The sequence below is a fragment of the Castor canadensis genome, chromosome 4 (assembly GCF_047511655.1).
Source record: "Castor canadensis chromosome 4, mCasCan1.hap1v2, whole genome shotgun sequence".
Taxonomy (NCBI): Eukaryota; Metazoa; Chordata; class Mammalia; order Rodentia; family Castoridae; genus Castor; species Castor canadensis.
The window spans coordinates 134,573,241-134,590,634 of NC_133389.1; the positions used below are offsets into that span (position 1 = coordinate 134,573,241).

Here is a 17,394-nt window from a genome sequence, read left to right on the forward strand (position 1 = left end):
CTCCATCCCACCTGGCCCACTTGGCCAGATGGGGCCACCAGAAAGCATTTTTTTAATGCCTTCTCTTTATCTTTAATAAACTCTGTTACTTCCCTTACTACATCCACATGTCTTACCTGGATGCTTCCATGCCAGAAACAAAGAATTTGGAAATCTGATCAGGAGCCTACAACAGGACTAGCACAGTAGCCATGGAAGATACACTTGCAGGAATTGCAGCAATACTGTGGCAAGAGGAGTTAGGGAAATTTCTAGTTAGAAGCAGGTGACAAAATCTCAGTTAATGGCTATACATGGAGCCAAATATAGCCTTGGGCCTGGGACACTACTTTCTGTGGCCTATGCTAGGATTTCTCAACCATGCTCTACTGAGATTTGGAGCTGGATAATTCTTTGCAGGTTTGGAGGCTTTCTATACATTGTAGAATCTTCAGCAGCACTGCTGGCATATATGCACTAGAAGTCAATAGTAGCTTTTGCTTACAGTCTCCAGACATTGTCATATATTCTGGGGTAGATAGTAAGGGGTAGGAGTAGGAGCAAATCATCCCAGGCTGAGAACCACTAGTCCAGGCTGCTTGGCTCACTGGATACTTAGTCTCTTTTTATGTAAATCAGTGGTGCCTATGTGACATTTCTAACCAATCCATACACTTTATACACTCCATTTTACCAAAGAGAATCATTTCTCACATCACATAATGCTATAATTGAGTACCTACTAGTACTAATCAGAGGGCAAGATATGAGTGTAGATGAAGGTGCCTCTGGAGAGTGCACTTCTGATTAGATTCTTCCAAATACTAACTGTTCCTGGTGGGTGTGTCCCTGATTAGAGCATTTCACATGTTAAACAACCATGCTCTGACTTCACATAAAATAAACACTTGTTCTCTAATTTAGACCCCAGGTTGGTAGTCCTCACAAACACCTGCCAGCAGTAATGCAAATGTTGTAAACAACACATACAGTAATCCTATGGGGAGAACAGCTGCCACATAGCACAAAGATGCATGTTTTCTCTCAGAGTTCTACCCAACTATAGGGTTTTGCCAATACAAAATTACGTTGTATTACAACAGGTTTTCAGCTCAAAGAGTTGTCCAAACTTTATGCAAGTATATAAAGTAAATATGAGGATAGTGAGATCTGAATACTGCATTACCTGTATATGGGATGACTTTACCCATGAGGTCTGATAACTATCTTCCCATCACTAGCTTCAATGAGTCGAAACTGAGAGAAGGCTTTTAGATTATTTCACTTTGAGTGTTAGTTATATGTCAAGGGTTGAGTAAAATGATGCTTATAGTTAAGAAGACAGCTACTCCAGGGTTCAATATTCTGGAGAGTCTCTGCATACAAAATACAGGCAAAACAGGACAGGCCAAATCCAGTAAAACAATGAAAAAATCTCAGCTACATGGAGTCCTTGTAGATAAGAGCTTTTATGCCTGACCCATTGAGGAACAGAAAGAGGAAATCAAGACATGAGCCAAGAAAGGAAAAGAGGGCAGTTGTTACATTTTTTTCAAGGCAGGCATCTCTTCCACACACCCAGTTCTCCAACTCTGGACAGGGTACTTAGACCTGCTAATCCACCCAGTGAGGAATAGAAGACTAAAAGGTCTAACTAAGGTTGTCTATCAAAATCAGTGACAGTAATACCACCACTCCTCCCACATGCACACACACACACACACACTGAAAACAGGAAATCCAATTGAACCTCTCAGAAACAGGAGCAAATTCTACCCAACCGTTAAACTTATCTAAAATACCACCATTAATGTCTACTAACTGTTTAGAATATAGGAAGAGTTGTATGTCCCTGGGAATTCCCAAGGCAAAGACTGGCCGCCATATATCTTTCAATGATAGATCTTTTAGTGAGAGTGGAAATCTGTGCTGGTTCTACAAAATATATATATTTATATATCTGCTCAGAAGAGAGTGTAACAGAGGAGCTTGGAGGTGTGACCCTTCTGACATATGGAATAGGGGAATCCTCCCTATATAATCCCAATATATATTTTCATTCACTAATTTACAAGGGGCTGAGAGGAGAAACTTCTTGTCCATAATTAGGAGTCACAATCCCTATCAATTGGTGGAGCAGGAGAAGAGAGGCTTTTGTCCTCTTGTCTCACAAATCCCTTGTGAGTCTCTGTAACTCCATCATAACTCACTCCTCCTATCAGAAGAGGAATGATTGAGCAGTAAGTTTGCTTAATATAGCATGTTTAGGGGTTTTGCTTGCTTCTTTTTTAATCTTCTTGCCATCAGAAAAGGAGCATTCTAGGCTGCTCCCCAGCCCATGGGAAACCCATAGAGCTAAGCTGCCATTGTTCAGATGTGTTACTTCCTGGCCTGTTAAGTGAGGAAGTCTATTATGGTAGTGCTCTTTCAGTTTTCACCAATTATAAAATAGATCTCGGTTCGTATCTATCAGTTCCTATGTCTATGCCTCAATTGGTTCTTACTGTTGGGGTTTTCTTTATTTTTATTTTTCAGCAGTACAGGGGTCCTCAATTGGTTCTGAATTCAGAAGGATGAGAGAAAAGTTAAACATTAGCTAAGCACCAAATAAAATAAAACACAAGAAATCTTGAGACATGAGAACAAGGACTAGGGCTGAGGTGTAGCTCAAGTGGTAGAAAACCCACCTAGCATTTGAGAGGCCCTGGGCTAAAAAGAAATGAAGAGCTAGGCACCAGTGGGTCATGCCTGTAATCCTAGCTTCTCAGGAGGCAGAGATCAGGAGGATCATGGTTCAAAGCCAGCCTTGACAAATAGTTCTGCAAGGCCCTTCTTCAAAAAATTCCCTTCACAAAAAAGGGCTGATATAGCGGCTCAAGGTGTAAGCCCTGAGTTCAAGCCCCAGTACCACAAAAAAGAATAGAAAAGAAGAAGAGGAAGAGGAGGAGGAGGAGGAGGAGGAGGGGAGGAAGAGGAGGAGGAGGGAAAGAAGAGGAGGAGGAGGAGGGGAAGAGGGAAGAAGAAAGAAGAAGAAGGAGGAGGAGGAGGAGGAGGAGGAGGAACACCTACATGTAAAGTTTATGGTGGGACTGGGGCAGATTAAAGTTTAACCGTTTAGAAAAAAAAGAGTTAAATGGTATTCTAACATTGCAGAGTCTATCCAGCTATTGTAGCTTTGTCTTCAGATGTAAGACTAAACTCTTACTTTATTAAATTTATCAACAGCCCAGAGACACACACACACACACACACACACACACACACTAGTTTCAAATGGGCTCTCATTTATGAATGATAAAATCCACGATCACAAGGACCTTGTTATATAGAAACATGCCATGTTCTTCAGTTGCTATAACTAACACTAGGAAATTAATGAAAATACATCAGCTAAGTAGGCAATTAAAAAAAGAACTGTGCCTGGAACACTCTGTGTCTAGAAATCATATTTGCTACAAAAAAATTAAGAGAAATTGAATTAACTACTTAAAATTTTGTTTTGAGAAGACCATGATAAAGAAAGGAAAATAAAGAAAGGGAGGAAGAAAGAAAGACCTAGGAGAGAGATGTGAGATCGTGGGAGTTCCTGGTAGCTGTACATAAATGGGCAGGAGAAATAGACCAGTTCTAGTTGCTCTTAAAAACGGGATATGAAAAGGGGAAAAGTTTAGGTATCAATTGCCAGATATGTGAATGAACAAGTCTTCCATCATGCCACTAATTTGCCTTTGAACCACTGATGCAAAGTAGGATAGAAAATCCTACCAAAATCGCAGCTTCATAAGCAAAATGACTATGATTGATGTTTTCAGTCATTAAGTTTTGGAGTGGTTTGTTTTGTAGTAATAAGTAAATGAAACACCTCCTTTTGGGGATTCAGAAACAGATTTGTTACATTCATACCTGATTTTATTTCTGTATAATCATGTACAAGTTTGATCAAAGAAAAGTTGAGCAATTTCTAAGCCTCTATTTTATGTTCAATTAGAAAACAAAGGTTTACTTCCTTCAGTTATTTCACTTGAGTATCTCAGAGTGGTCAAATATTTGGGTCACTATTCTCTGATACATGACATGCTCCTTCAAAATACAGCGTCACCCTCAAAGCACACACACACAAAAAGATACAGCAGTAGACCTATATTTCATAATTTCAGGAAATTTTTCCTCAATTTTAGATTATGGTATTAATTTTAGTCTTTGTTCCTAAGATAATTTTTCTATAACTCTAATTATTTCTTGCACTTTGCTGCTGTTTGAGTTCCTAATTCTGGTTTATATTATTTTTATAGCATGTATCATTTTCTTTATGTTCACTAACTCATTTTGAAGTAGTATGTTACAATTTATATTATTGGCATGTCTTTCTATAAGGCTTGTATTATCTATAAAATGTCACTCTCCTTTTTTATTCTTTTTTTGTTTGTTTTTTTTGGTAGTACTAGGGGTTGAACCCAGAGCCCTGCACTTGTTAAGCAGGTACTCTACTAGTTGAGTCACTCCACCAGTCCCTTCTTCATTCTTATATAAACTTTTTTTGAGTTTTGGCCTCAGTATTTTCTGGGTTTGTTATGCAAAGTTGATTTTTTAATGAAATTTAGAAGGATATGTAATTCAGGTATGTTTTTGAACATCAAGGGTACGGTTTTTTGGGGGAGGAAGAGTTGTGTTTTATAAAATAATAAGGCAGCTTGCTGAGGTATCCTGTCTTAATTCTCTTCATGAGTTTTATCTAAACCTTGTCTCTTGGTCCTCTACATTGCCCCTCTATGGGCCAGTTTTTAATCCACTCCAAACAGTTTTTTCTTGGTGAGGGATCCTGCCTTGGAAGGAATTCATAGCTGGTCAATTTCAAGAGTTCACAGGGTCAAGACTCCACAAGACCTTCCAGGCTTTACCAAAGGCCCTGCACTCAACCACTTTTGTAGCGGGCAAATCCCCCTTTCAGTTTCAGCTGTCATTCTCAAATGGCCCCTACTGTATTTCCCAAAAAGCATTTGTTGGTTATTTTAGATTTTTCCTGTTCTCAGCTCTTCAAACTGTTTCCTTCTGAACCACCACTGATACATTGCAAGTTTTGAAACCCTTGATAGTTTACTTCTATTTCTACTTTTGAGATTCAAGAGACTATCACCTCACCAAGTTTTTATTATAAACATCTCCATGATGTTCTTAGTTTGACTATCTAGTTGCTATGTTTATTTTCATGTGAGGATTTGGGAAGATCCAAATACCAGCAGCTCTTTCCGCTGCCATTTACATCTTCCACCAAGGAATTATTTCATTTATGATGGCACAACAGAGTTAAAATGTAACTGGCATTTCCGATTTCAAGTTCAAAACTGCACAATGCATGCCAGATATTCATGTATTCAATATGTCATCTGCAATAACTAAAGGCAAGATAACTTTATTTCCTAACAGTAAATTTTAAATGATAAAATTTTACCCATAGAAAAAAATGACTTTATAACTCTACTTGTCACTTATTTATTCCTATGTTAATGACTAAATTAATTATCAAGAAAGAACCATCTGACAAACGAGGTCCATTTTCACTATTTCAATGAAAGAGTAGCCAATGAAATCAAGAAAATAGTTATAAAAAAGAAACTGTCAGGGACTTGGAAGGGGCAGAAGCTAATGGGGAGGTTGTGAGAAAAGGTAATAGAGGGGTGAATGTAATTAAAGTACATTACATTCATGTATGTAAATGTAAAATTAAAAAATAAAGCATAAAATCACTGAAAAAAGAAAGAAAACAAAAAGGTTTGGGATGTAACTGAGTGGTTGAGTACTTGCCTAGCATGTGTAAGGCCCTCAATTCGATCCCCAGCACCAAAAAAAAAAGAAACAAAAGATTAGAAAGAAACATTTTCCTTGACTAAGAAATATGCTTTTGAAAAGGGATAAAAGTGTGCGGGTCTCGTGCCAGCTGTCACACGTGCTCCTCTCGGTTGTGGCTCCATGTCCACAGCATCCCTGGCCTTTGCGTTAGTAGGGGATTTGAAGAGCAAATGCTGGTCACCAGGATGCTGAGGCAGATGGTGGGCAGAACAGTGCCCCAAGCTTGCAGCTGCAGGACCACTGTCCTGCGCCTCCAATTTCTGAGCATCTCCCTTCCACGAGTTCCAGCAGCTGCCAACTCCCACTCAGCCTCTTTCTCTGAAACCACGGGTCTTGATTACAGGGGGTCTCGGCCAGCTGGGCGTGGGGCTTGCTAACCTTTTGGGTAAACGATTTGGGAAGGACAATGTGATTTTGTCAGACATAAAGAAACCCCCTGCTCATGTCTTCCATGGTAGCCCGTTCATTTATACTGATATCCTGGACTACAAGCATCTCCAAGAGATCGTGGTGAACAACAGTGTCACCTGGCTGCTGCACTACAGTGCTTTGCTCAGGGCCATGGGAGAGGCCAACGTGTCCTTAGCCAGAGCCGTGAATATCACAGGGTTGCATAACATTCTGGATGTCTCAGCGGAACACAATCTGCAATTGTTTGTGCCCAGTATTATTGGAGCTTTTGGACCTACCTCTCCCTGGAACCCAACCCCAGACCTCTGCATTCAGAGACCCAGGACTATCTATGGGGAGTCCAAGGTCCATGCGGAGCTCCTGGGAGAATACTATCATTACCTGTATGGCTCGGATTTCCGGTGCCTGAGGTATCCCGGCATCATTTCAGCCAATTCCCAGCCTGAAGGAGGGACAACTGACTATGCAGTCCAGATTTTCCAGGATGCTGTAAAGAATGGGAGATTTGAGCGCAACCTGCAAGCCAGCACCAGACTCCCGATAATGTACATCGAGGACTGTCTCAGGGCCACCCTGGAAATCATGGAGGCCCCAGCAGTCTCTCTCCATGCGAATCTACAACTTCAATGCCATGTGCTTCACCCCAGAGGAGCTGGCCCAGGAGGTCCTCAGGCACATGCCAGAGTTCCAGATCACATACCTCGTGGATCCCCTCTGACAGGCCAGGGCAGACAGCTGGCCGATGAACTTGGATGACAGCAATGCGTGGAAGGACTGGGACTGGAAGCATGACTTTGATCTTCCAGAGTTGGTGACAACAATGCTGAATTTCTACAGTTCCCACACCAGGGTTGCCCAGGCCAACTGAAGAAGGCAAAGTAGCTTTTCCTGTGTGGGGACAGTGTAAGGGACATCTGTGAGGACCCCAGAGAAGCATGTTCTTCGGTTGAAGGACTGAGTGGACACATTGGCAGTTCATTTGAACTTCTGGATGGGGGTGGAATTAGTTTAAGCATTTTCAAAACGTTGTAAGCTTGGAGGGAGGAGCTCTCAACTTTTGCTGTAAGCCTACACTAGTCCATTCCCACACACCACAGAATGAAGACCTAAGTTGTGATGTCAATGAATGACCCTTTGTGATATTTATATTTAAAGATCACTCCTAATGCTCCATTATTCTCTTGACCAAAGACCAAAGGTTACATTTTAAAGACTTTCAAAGATCTACTTGTAATTTAAAAGTGTTCTTTATTATTCCATCAGAACATGACATGTACGTCACGTCTAAGGGATTTTCACACTTCTTCAAAAATTATCCCTTCTGATTATTTTTCTGTAAGATGATATATCTGTAAGAAATTGAGTATCAAGGTGATGCAGTTGGTGAAGGAGAGCCCTCGTTCATTCCCGTTCTGTCCTGTTAGGGAGCTAGGTGAAGTCTAGGGACTATGCTTCCTGTCCTGGTGACATCAGCATCCCCAGAAGGATGCCTAAGGAGCTGGGTTTCCAGGCTTCACTCCTCAGACTTGCTCAGCCAGTGGGAGTAACCCAGCTGAGCCAGAAGTGCAGACCAACTCCAAATGCTGTTTTCTAAAGAGCACTTTCTGGTTACAGCCTTTCTCAGGCTCATTGACTTGCCTATGCCCCCAGAGCACAGAGGAGCTGCTCTGAACCTTCTGTAGACACTCAGAGCAACACCTCCAGCTACCTCAGGAAGCTGCTAGCAAGTGGGGTTCTCAGTTCCACTGGTCAGCATAGCAGCCGTTTAGGATTAAAAGGCGTCTGAAGTATGTGTTAATGACAATAAATTGCCTTGCGTTTGCAATTTTGAGCTGTAGGTTGGAATGTGACTTCTTTTGGAGTCATAACTGGGTTTAAGATTTATTGAACGTCCAGCTGGAGAACTTTTAGATAATTAAGATTTGGGTTTTTTTTTAATGGTTACATTAATAGGGTTTTTTTTCCCCTCTACTTGGTATAATTAAGAATACATTTGAAGATTTCACTTTCTGAGTTATTTTTGTAGCTTTATTTGGATGTAGTTTATACCATAAAATTTACTTAAAATTTATGGTATAGATGCTTAGAGTTGTGCAGCTATCACTACAGTCTGATTTTATGTAATTTCAACACTTCAAAAGAAACCACATATAGGTCTCTCCACTTTGTGTCTGGGCATCTCATTTAAGAGGAATGTGGTCTTTTGTGAGGGGTTCCTTTAGTTCAACAACCTATTTTCAATGTTTGTCCATGTAGCATGTATCAGAACTTCCTTTTTTATTGCTAAATAATACTCCATTGTGTGTTTACAGCACATTTTGCTTATCTGTTCTTCCATGAAGGGACATTTGGATTTCTGTGGATAATGCTGCTGTGAACATTTGTGAAGATAATTGGATTTTCAAATGACTTTATTTCTTATTGTTTATAGTTTGAAGAAGAGTTCTTAAGTTTCTTAATTCTCAGTTATCTTAAAGGAACCAGAAATTCTTCTTTCCTTCTATGAGAAGGGAAGAAGTAACTGACCCAGGTGACCTTGGTCTCTTAGACCCTGGTCTCCCAGCATTTCCACCAGGTTCCTTGGATAGCCTTGACACTGGGGCCCTTTGGAGGAACTTGTTCCCAATGGCTTCCTTTAATCTTTCTAAATCTGTAACTTACCTCTGGAGAATCTCAAAGAAGAATGAAAGCATGAGATACCCTTCAGCTTTTCCAGTGACTCCTACTTGAGTCACTTTGCATCTGGACTGAAACAAGAGAGGTGCTCATTCTGTCGCAGTGCCCATCTCTGGGCTGTCTTCCTGTTGGGAGGAACAGATTTTTACGGTGAATCTGGAACCAACCAAAGAGCTACTTAGAAAAGGTGTGGAGTTAACCACAAAAATAGTGTTTTGATTTTTAAATAAAGGATATAAAGCCTGAAAAAATAAGTAAATAAAAAAGGGATAAATTCTCTCAGCTACTTCCTATGAAAAAACAAAGACATTCTGAAACACACATGCTTCTGTAAAATAATATCCTTCAATATTTCATGGAGATTTATGACACAGCACATGTGTAGAAAGGAATATTCCAGGCTTTACATACTATGTAGAATGCTCATCAGTAAAGGAAAATTAGTTTGATATTATGCTTCCAATGAGCCTTAGTTTTCTTTATTCTTAATCTTTGTATATGTAAGGACTTGTATAAAATTGTTTGGGGAAAAAGGAACATAGAAAAGACTATAATTGTATCATGTTTGTTCTTGTGTTTCCATGTCACACAGGATGATGAACCTTGGGGATCTTGGGGAGGACCTGTGGAGCACAATGGTCAGTAAGTCTCATTCCCTTTTTATTCATTTACAGAATAAGAACTGAAATAAAGAAGCCAAGAACAGGGGTACTCTCAGGAAGCTAAAGTAGGAGAATTGCAAGTTCAAGACCAGCCTGGGCTACAACTGAGACCCTGTCTCACAGTAAAAACAAAGAGAGAGAGAATGAAATGAGAAAATAGATAACTCAGTTCTCATATTTTTCTTATTATACAAAGAAAATCTTCCTAGATATTAATATATATTAGCACTTTTGAATTATGTTCTCAACATTTTAAATTGTATTTCTCTTGAGGTAGACTATATTTACCTTACATGAGAATAAGGTAAACTAAACTCACACACACACACAATACACACATGCACACACAGTGTCACACACATTCTTCCTTAATTATAGTGCTGATCGTTGAAATTCTAAGAGAATAAAAATGTGATTAAAAATATAGATCTTACAAGTAAAGTGAGAGAGAACAATATCTATAAGTGTTGTTACAAACATAGAAGGTGTTATTTACTCAGAAGTGCCAAAAGCATTACTGTACTTGTAGAGTCAGCCCAAAACAATTATAAATAGGTTAGCTTTGTTTGACTTCCCTACCACCTGCTGGTAAAGTTTGGGATTAAACCTAGGGATTATACTGGGCAAGACTGTATTTGAATCCAGTTACAGTTCTTTCATTACTGAAGGATCAGAGAACAATTTTTTTTGTTTCAGAAATGTGAGTAGAAGAACACTACAGGTGGACCAGAAAAATGGGAGATTGGCAGAGATCAGACGGAAGCTCTATCACTCCACTGTTCAGATTCACTGAAGTACTCAGGGAATCTAGAGTAAAGATAACATGATGTGGTGCCACTTAACATGAGGATGGAATAATCCCTCCTGGTGAGTCAGACCCGTGGGAGAGAATCTGTGATGTGAAAACTCCTTTGGCGTCTCTGCCAAGCAGCATCTTTTACTGAGAAGATATATAATTATAGAGTGACTAATTTATTTCTACATATGTCTTACTTCTTATCTGTTTACCTGCTTGTTCCCACCACTGGGACTATGTCCTATAAAACAGGGACTGTGACATCTGCATTCTGTCATCTCTTTGGGCAATACCATGCTTGGAATGTATGTCCCTAATAAAGGTGTTTCCATTGTTGAATGTATAAGCACATAAATTGTTCAAAAAAGTTAGCAGCATCTGCAAATCTGAGTAAGCAAATTTCAGACCATTTGTGAAACTTCAAATAAAACTATCTTGAAAATACAAGGGAAGGGCTGGGGGTGTGATTCAAGTGGTAGAACACTTGTCTACCATGGGTAAGGCCCTGGGTTCAATCCCTTCAGGAGTGGGTTGAATGAAGTGTGAAAATACATGAGAATCAGTTTATTCATCTGGAAGTAACTTTCAGTTATCCCCTTTTTTACTTCCTTCTATCTATTTATTAATCAAAGAGTCTTTAAATCTATAACTACAATGTAACCATAGATTCTTTTCAGTTTACAAATAAAAATACCTGTTAAAATAAGAAGGGAAGACTATTTGTTTCAAAGGTTATTCTATTTTTCTCAAAGGTCATGTAATGACCTATGTTTTAAAGTAAGCGTGTATATTTTAAATAACCTAGTCCTAAATTGATTTTTCACTTACTTTCAATTACTCATGTGCATTAAATATGATCCAAATGATTTATTCATTCCAAGGTTGCCAAATTATCCAGAAAATACCATGACCTTAAGAACCTCTAAACCTAAAGCATGGATCATCTCTCGATAGAGTCTAAGTATAACACTTTCTCAGTAAAGATGTAAGCAATTGCTAAATACCAGTACTTCCCCTTTCTAGTCTTTCCATTCCTACACGGTGACTATTGAGTAGTACTCCTTTGTGTTAGCAGCTGGCTCTTTTCTTTCAACATATTTTGAGAACCATCCTAGTTGCAAACTAAAGCTCTATTAAGGCATTTCTTAAAGTCTTTTGACTTATCTAAGATCTAGTTTCTATATGACATAACTTTTGTTAGTCATATGTAAACTAGATATTAAGTAGACATAAAATTATTTCCAAAAATAAATTCTAAAAGGCATTGGTTTATTTTATAGAATCACGTCTTGCATAAAGATACTTTATTAACCACTTAGTTACCTAAGCTAGTATATAGAACCACAGAATTTTTTAAAAGTTGCTTTGAAACAGGTATGTCCATCATATGTAATGACTTATGTTGCAGAGGTATTGACCAATGAGAACGGATGGTGGTGGCCATGGCCCTAGACCAGACTCTGAAATTGTTCCCTGATGTGCCAGATCCATGGATCCATGGATCCATGAGAAGTATGACTGAGTAAGAGAGATTTCATGGAATGGTAGTGGGGGCTACTCAGGGGCTTGAAGCAATGATGTTGATCAGCAGGTAGAAAGATAGTTCTATAATTTACCAACTGTGCATAGTTAGTTGCACATATTAGAATACAATAATCACTGTATTAAGTCTTCTGTTAATTTTTTTCTAATAAAAAAAACCCAGAAGATAAAGTCAGTTGAAATAAGAGCTATATCACTTTGTGGAAGAAGGTAAAGAAAGTTCTTAAGCCTCTGCTATTTCGAGAAGATGACTCTTCTCATGGAAAAAAAAATCTCTCATGCAAATTTTATAAAACCATACAATCACATAAACGCATTTCTAGAATCCCTCCCAGAGGCCTTAAAGCTTAAACTTTATTATCCTCACTAAATCCACCACTGTGAATTATACAAAGAAAATTGCATAATTGATTAACTTTCCTGTGCTCAATATAAATTGTGACCCTGGAAAACTGAGAAGTCTATTAAAATCTAGAATTAATATTATAGGTGACGTTATTCCTCTATTTAGTAAACATGAAAATCAAGTAAGTCAAAGATGAATATTTGTTATCATTCACAATCATTTTCAAAACTTGGCTAAAGATTGTTCTCATAGTTTAAAATAGAAAACCTACACCAATAAAGCTGTTGTTTCTTCCCCCTGACGTCTGTATTTAAACTTCTTCCCATGTAGAAATTGCTGTGAACTCTTACTTCCAAGAATCAGACTAAAATTTGGACTTCTCTGACCACCAAGCAGGTACCTTCATTGATTTGCTGGAGGGTGAGTCCTATTGTTTGTTTTGACAGGGAGGAGGAAGACTACTATTTTGACAGCTAAATAAAGAAGAGAAGAGTGGGGTAGGGAGCACATTGTCAACCTCAGGTCAATGCCAAGGTTCTCAATTCTCACAGCATGGCAGAGTCACCTGATGCTGGAGCCCACCCAGATGGATTAACTCAGAATCTCTGTAAGTGGGACATCAACACTTTTAAAGGGGTGATTTAAATGAGTGATTCAAGTTGAAAACACTGACATACACCTGCAGCAAAAGCAAATGAACTCAAAAGCTCAAAAAATACATGTTTGCTTCATGAGAGAACAGAGATAAAACAGGCATAAGGGTTGTTCCTGATGTTCTGAAACATAATCCAACCAAGTAAGGTACTTTTTTTGTCATCTTGGCACTTTGCAGCTATAAAAGTTCAAAGACAGTGAACACTTGGCGTGAACACTCATGTTTTCACAAGAGGCACCTTGCAGGTAGACCCAGGACAAACAGCCCCTCAAACAAAGGAATGAGAACCCCATGGACTAACAAAGGAGAACCAGGGCAGACAATGTGCAGTGGAAACATCTGACAAACTTCTGAAGTCTAGGAGGCACCTCCTCCCCAGGGAAATGAAACTATAGGTGAGAATTTACAGGAGCATAGAAGTAGCACATGGGGAAGGAAAGGGAGGTCTAAGAGCCAGTGGAATGTGAGCTGTTTTTAGTATGTGATCCTGTTTGGTTACCAAAACCTGGTAATACTTTTCAACAATTAGTTTTTTATTTTAAATATTTTTATTTCTTTAGCATAAGGATTAGTATGTGTCAGGTGGCAAATTCAAAAGGCAATAAGGTATCAAAGTTGAGGACCAAATGCAACTATGAAGCTATGACATAATATGAGCTATCTGCATGAATACAAACTGGATGATGGATGGATGGATGAATGGATGGGTGGATAGATGGGACAGACAAATAATAAAATGTCAGAATCTGAGTAAGGACAAAGAAAGTAAGGAAACTATTGATGTCTCCAATAAAAACTGCAGGTTAATCAAAAAAATTTAATACAGACAATGAGGTATGAAGGATAAGAATTTTTCATACAAGGAATGTCAGCACATGATTTTAAAAAACAATTTGGCATTTGCTGGTAAATGGATGGAATTGGAGAACATCATTCTGAGTGAGGTTAGCCTGGCCCAAAAGACCAAAAATCGTATGTTCTCCCTCATATGTGGACATTAGATCAAGGGCAAACACAACAAGGGGATTGGACTATGAGCACATGATAAAAGCGAGAGCACACAAGGGAGGGGTGAGGATAGGTAAGACACCTAAAAAACTAGCTAGCATTTGTTGCCCTTAACGCAGAAAAACTAAAGCAGATACCTTAAAGCACCTGGGGCCAATAGGAAAAGGGGAACAGGTACTAGAGAAAAGGTTAGATCAAAAAGAATTAACCTAGAAGGTAACACCCACGCACAGGAAATCAATGTGAGTCAATGCCCTGTATAGCTATCCTTATCTCAACCAGCAAAAACCCTTGTTCCTTCCTATTATTGCTTATACTCTCTCTACAACAAAATTAGAAATAAGGGCAAAATAGTTTCTGCTGGATATTGGGGGGGGAGAAGGAGGGGCGGAGTGGGTGGTAAGGGAGGGGTGGGGGCAGGGGGGAGAAATGAACCAAGCCTTGTATGCACATATGAATAATAAAAGAAAAATTTAAAAAAAAAACAATTTGGGATCCTGCAGCTGTGAGAAATGCATGTGGTTATCAAAATCTTGGGATTTTTGAGGAATTTCAATTTATGGGGAAAATGGGATATACCAAGACAAGACAGGTACATTATCTATCCGGAAGATCCAGTCTATGTGGTTGCTATGCCTCATTAAACAGAAGTACATTTACATGGTACATGTGGAAGAATCATTTATTGAAGGATAAATTTAAGGAAATTCAGAGAAGCCAGTGCTGGAAGACTGGCAAAGGAAGGGAGAAGCTGATAGTCAGGACACAGTCACAGCATGAGAAATGAGGGGTCCTGGGAAAGTCCTGAGAGGGGTGAGAAGGAGACTACAGAGACAATAAGCCAGGTATGAGGCACACAACAACTATAATCCCAGCATTTGGCTGGGCAGGAGAATGGAAAGTGTGAGGCCCACCTGAGATGTTATCTCAAGAAGCAAAAAACAAAAGGTCAAAGACTAAGTTTATTGTTTGTCCTCCTATTTTATGCCCATCTCATGAAATGGTACCACCCTAGACAGTTACCAAAGAATTTCCTACCTCATCATTTTATCAGAAGTCCACTCCTAAAATAAAAAGTATACTACTTTACATGCAAATAGGAATCTGTAGGTTTTTTCTTTACTTTGAGTGATGTACAGACATATTTTATTATAAAATCCTCAAAGAAAATGACTCAACTTTCAGTATCTTCACCAGAACTCCTGTGTATTGTGATGCTGTAAAACAAATCCTTTCATAGTTACAGACCAAGTATTTTCTTTTGCTTTTATCTTTGGTAATTCAGCAGTTTAGAGACTTCTCCAAAGGCATTACAGTATAAAGAAAATTCACTTTTCTTCTCCCATGAAACTTTTATGTTCTTTTAAAAGAACACTTTAGAATGCCCTTCTTTCAAAATTTAAAAGAAATGTGAAATTTAAGTGACTAAGTCAGCCTAGTGGGTCACCAGTGCAAAATTACTGCAATCTGTTTCTCCATTTATCAGTCTCCCTAAAGACCTTTAAGTCCTAGGCACAGCCATAATAGGTTCCTCTTTAAATGCTCAGAGGCATGGCCCAGAAATTAAGATGGGACTTTAATTTATTCCTTCTTCCATCCAACCCTTAATCTTTTTTTCCAGTGCTTTGCAAGATGATTTACTTGAAATCGCAATTATTCTATGAAAAGAATTTTAAAGGAAAAATAATTCTTCCCATTAATTCTGCTTTTGCCCTTTCCTTGCCTCAAGTGTGGGGGCAGGACAGAACAGAGCAGCCCTCTCCCCACTCTAGCCTTTGGTAACTGCTTCCTCTTCTTACCTCCTGTAGTACTTTGTCTTAATGTTTTACAATTACTATTATTGCATAACAAATGACCCCAAAACTCAGTGACCTAAAACAACTACTTTATTATGCTGGGATTCTGTAGGTCCAGTATTCATTAAGCACCTAGCAGGAATAGCTTATCTCTGTTTTATAATGTCTGGTCTTCAGTTGGTAATTACATGTTGGCTTGGGCTGGGTTCATCCTGATTTCCCTCACAAGCTTGATGGTTGATGCTGGCTCTAAGAAGCTACCTCCAGGAGGGCTTTAGCTGGGGCTGTCAACTGAAGCTCCTACTTGAGCCTCTCTACTGGCCTGGAACTTCCTTACAGTATAGTGGTCTCAGGGTAGTCTTTTATTAGGTGCAAGAGTGAAGCAGAATCTAGCCTTCATAGTCTTCCAGGGATTTCCTCAACATTCTATTGGTTTCAAGTAAATCACTAAATCCACCCAGATATAAGAGAAAGAACACATACTCCACCTCTCTATAAGGGAGTCTGAAAGAACTGTAGATATTGTTTGAAAACCATAGCATGGTATTTCCTTTTGTTATTGCTTTCTATGTCTATGACTTGGTTCTTAAGTTTCATATGGGTCAATTGCCAAAAACAGTAAATAGAAATATCAAATGTCACTAAACTTGAATTTCAGATAAATAGGACATACTTATGCTAAAAATATTATCTATTATCTAAAATTCAGTTTTGGCTGGATGCCCCATACTTCATTTAGACACCTCACCTAAGCACAAATCCCAGGGCTAAAGATATCAGAGAGGCTCGATTACGCCTGCTGTTGATCCAAATATGATATCTGAGTAGATTGCTGAATAACTACATACACTAGATCGCTAGATTTTATCCTCTGTTGATACCATTAAAATGAAATCACATATTCAACACCCATGTCTTCAGGTTCCTGCTTCAGCATGACAGGAACATCCCTTTGAGCCTGCTCAAAGGTGTACAATGTTTATTTAACATTTATTGTTAAATAAAAATTTGCAAGTTGGAGTTGCTGTTAATGGTAATTAGATTTGAAAACTGTAACAAAATTCTCTTAGATTCTGAAAATAAAATTGGGTACTTTTATAAACAATGTTTTTAAGAAGTGACACTATTCAAAATTCTCATGCTTTCCTCATTGACATATTTTTCCAGTGCTTTGGTATATTCATTTTTTAAAGGTTTATTCCAAATGTGCTCCAAAGTTTCAACAATATATAGAAAGGTCTCAAAATTATTTTAAATTATTTTAATCCCAAGCCTTATTTGCACACTGAATACATAAAGATACTACTACTGTTTCATGGAAATTTGAAACATTTAGTCTTCATTATTTGTGTAACCGGGAGAAAAATGGTGAGCTGTCTACCTAATTTTTATCACAGAGCTGTTTTATTCATAAATACATCTCATCCCCAGGTGTGTTTACAAAAATTAAGTCTTTGGGGGTGGATTTAAAAGAGTTAAAGTGATTTTCATAAAGTGAAAAAACAAAATCAGGGTTTGAATACCTTTGAATCAGGATAGAGAAAGTTCAGAGAAATGCAGTAAGATGAGTTTTCCCTATAAGAAAAGATGATCAATTTTTAAAAGTAATATACACAGGTAAATAAAAATGTTAAACAATGTTTTATAGGTTGTTTGAAAATAAGCTCAATGATTCT

The 17,394-nt window shown here is 38.5% G+C and overlaps 1 pseudogene; it reads left to right on the forward strand.

The window, feature by feature from the left end:
* The first annotated feature begins 5,996 nt into the window (after positions 1-5,996).
* Positions 5,997-7,105, forward strand: LOC109699661 (L-threonine 3-dehydrogenase, mitochondrial pseudogene; annotated as a pseudogene).
* The last annotated feature ends 10,289 nt before the right edge of the window (positions 7,106-17,394 follow it).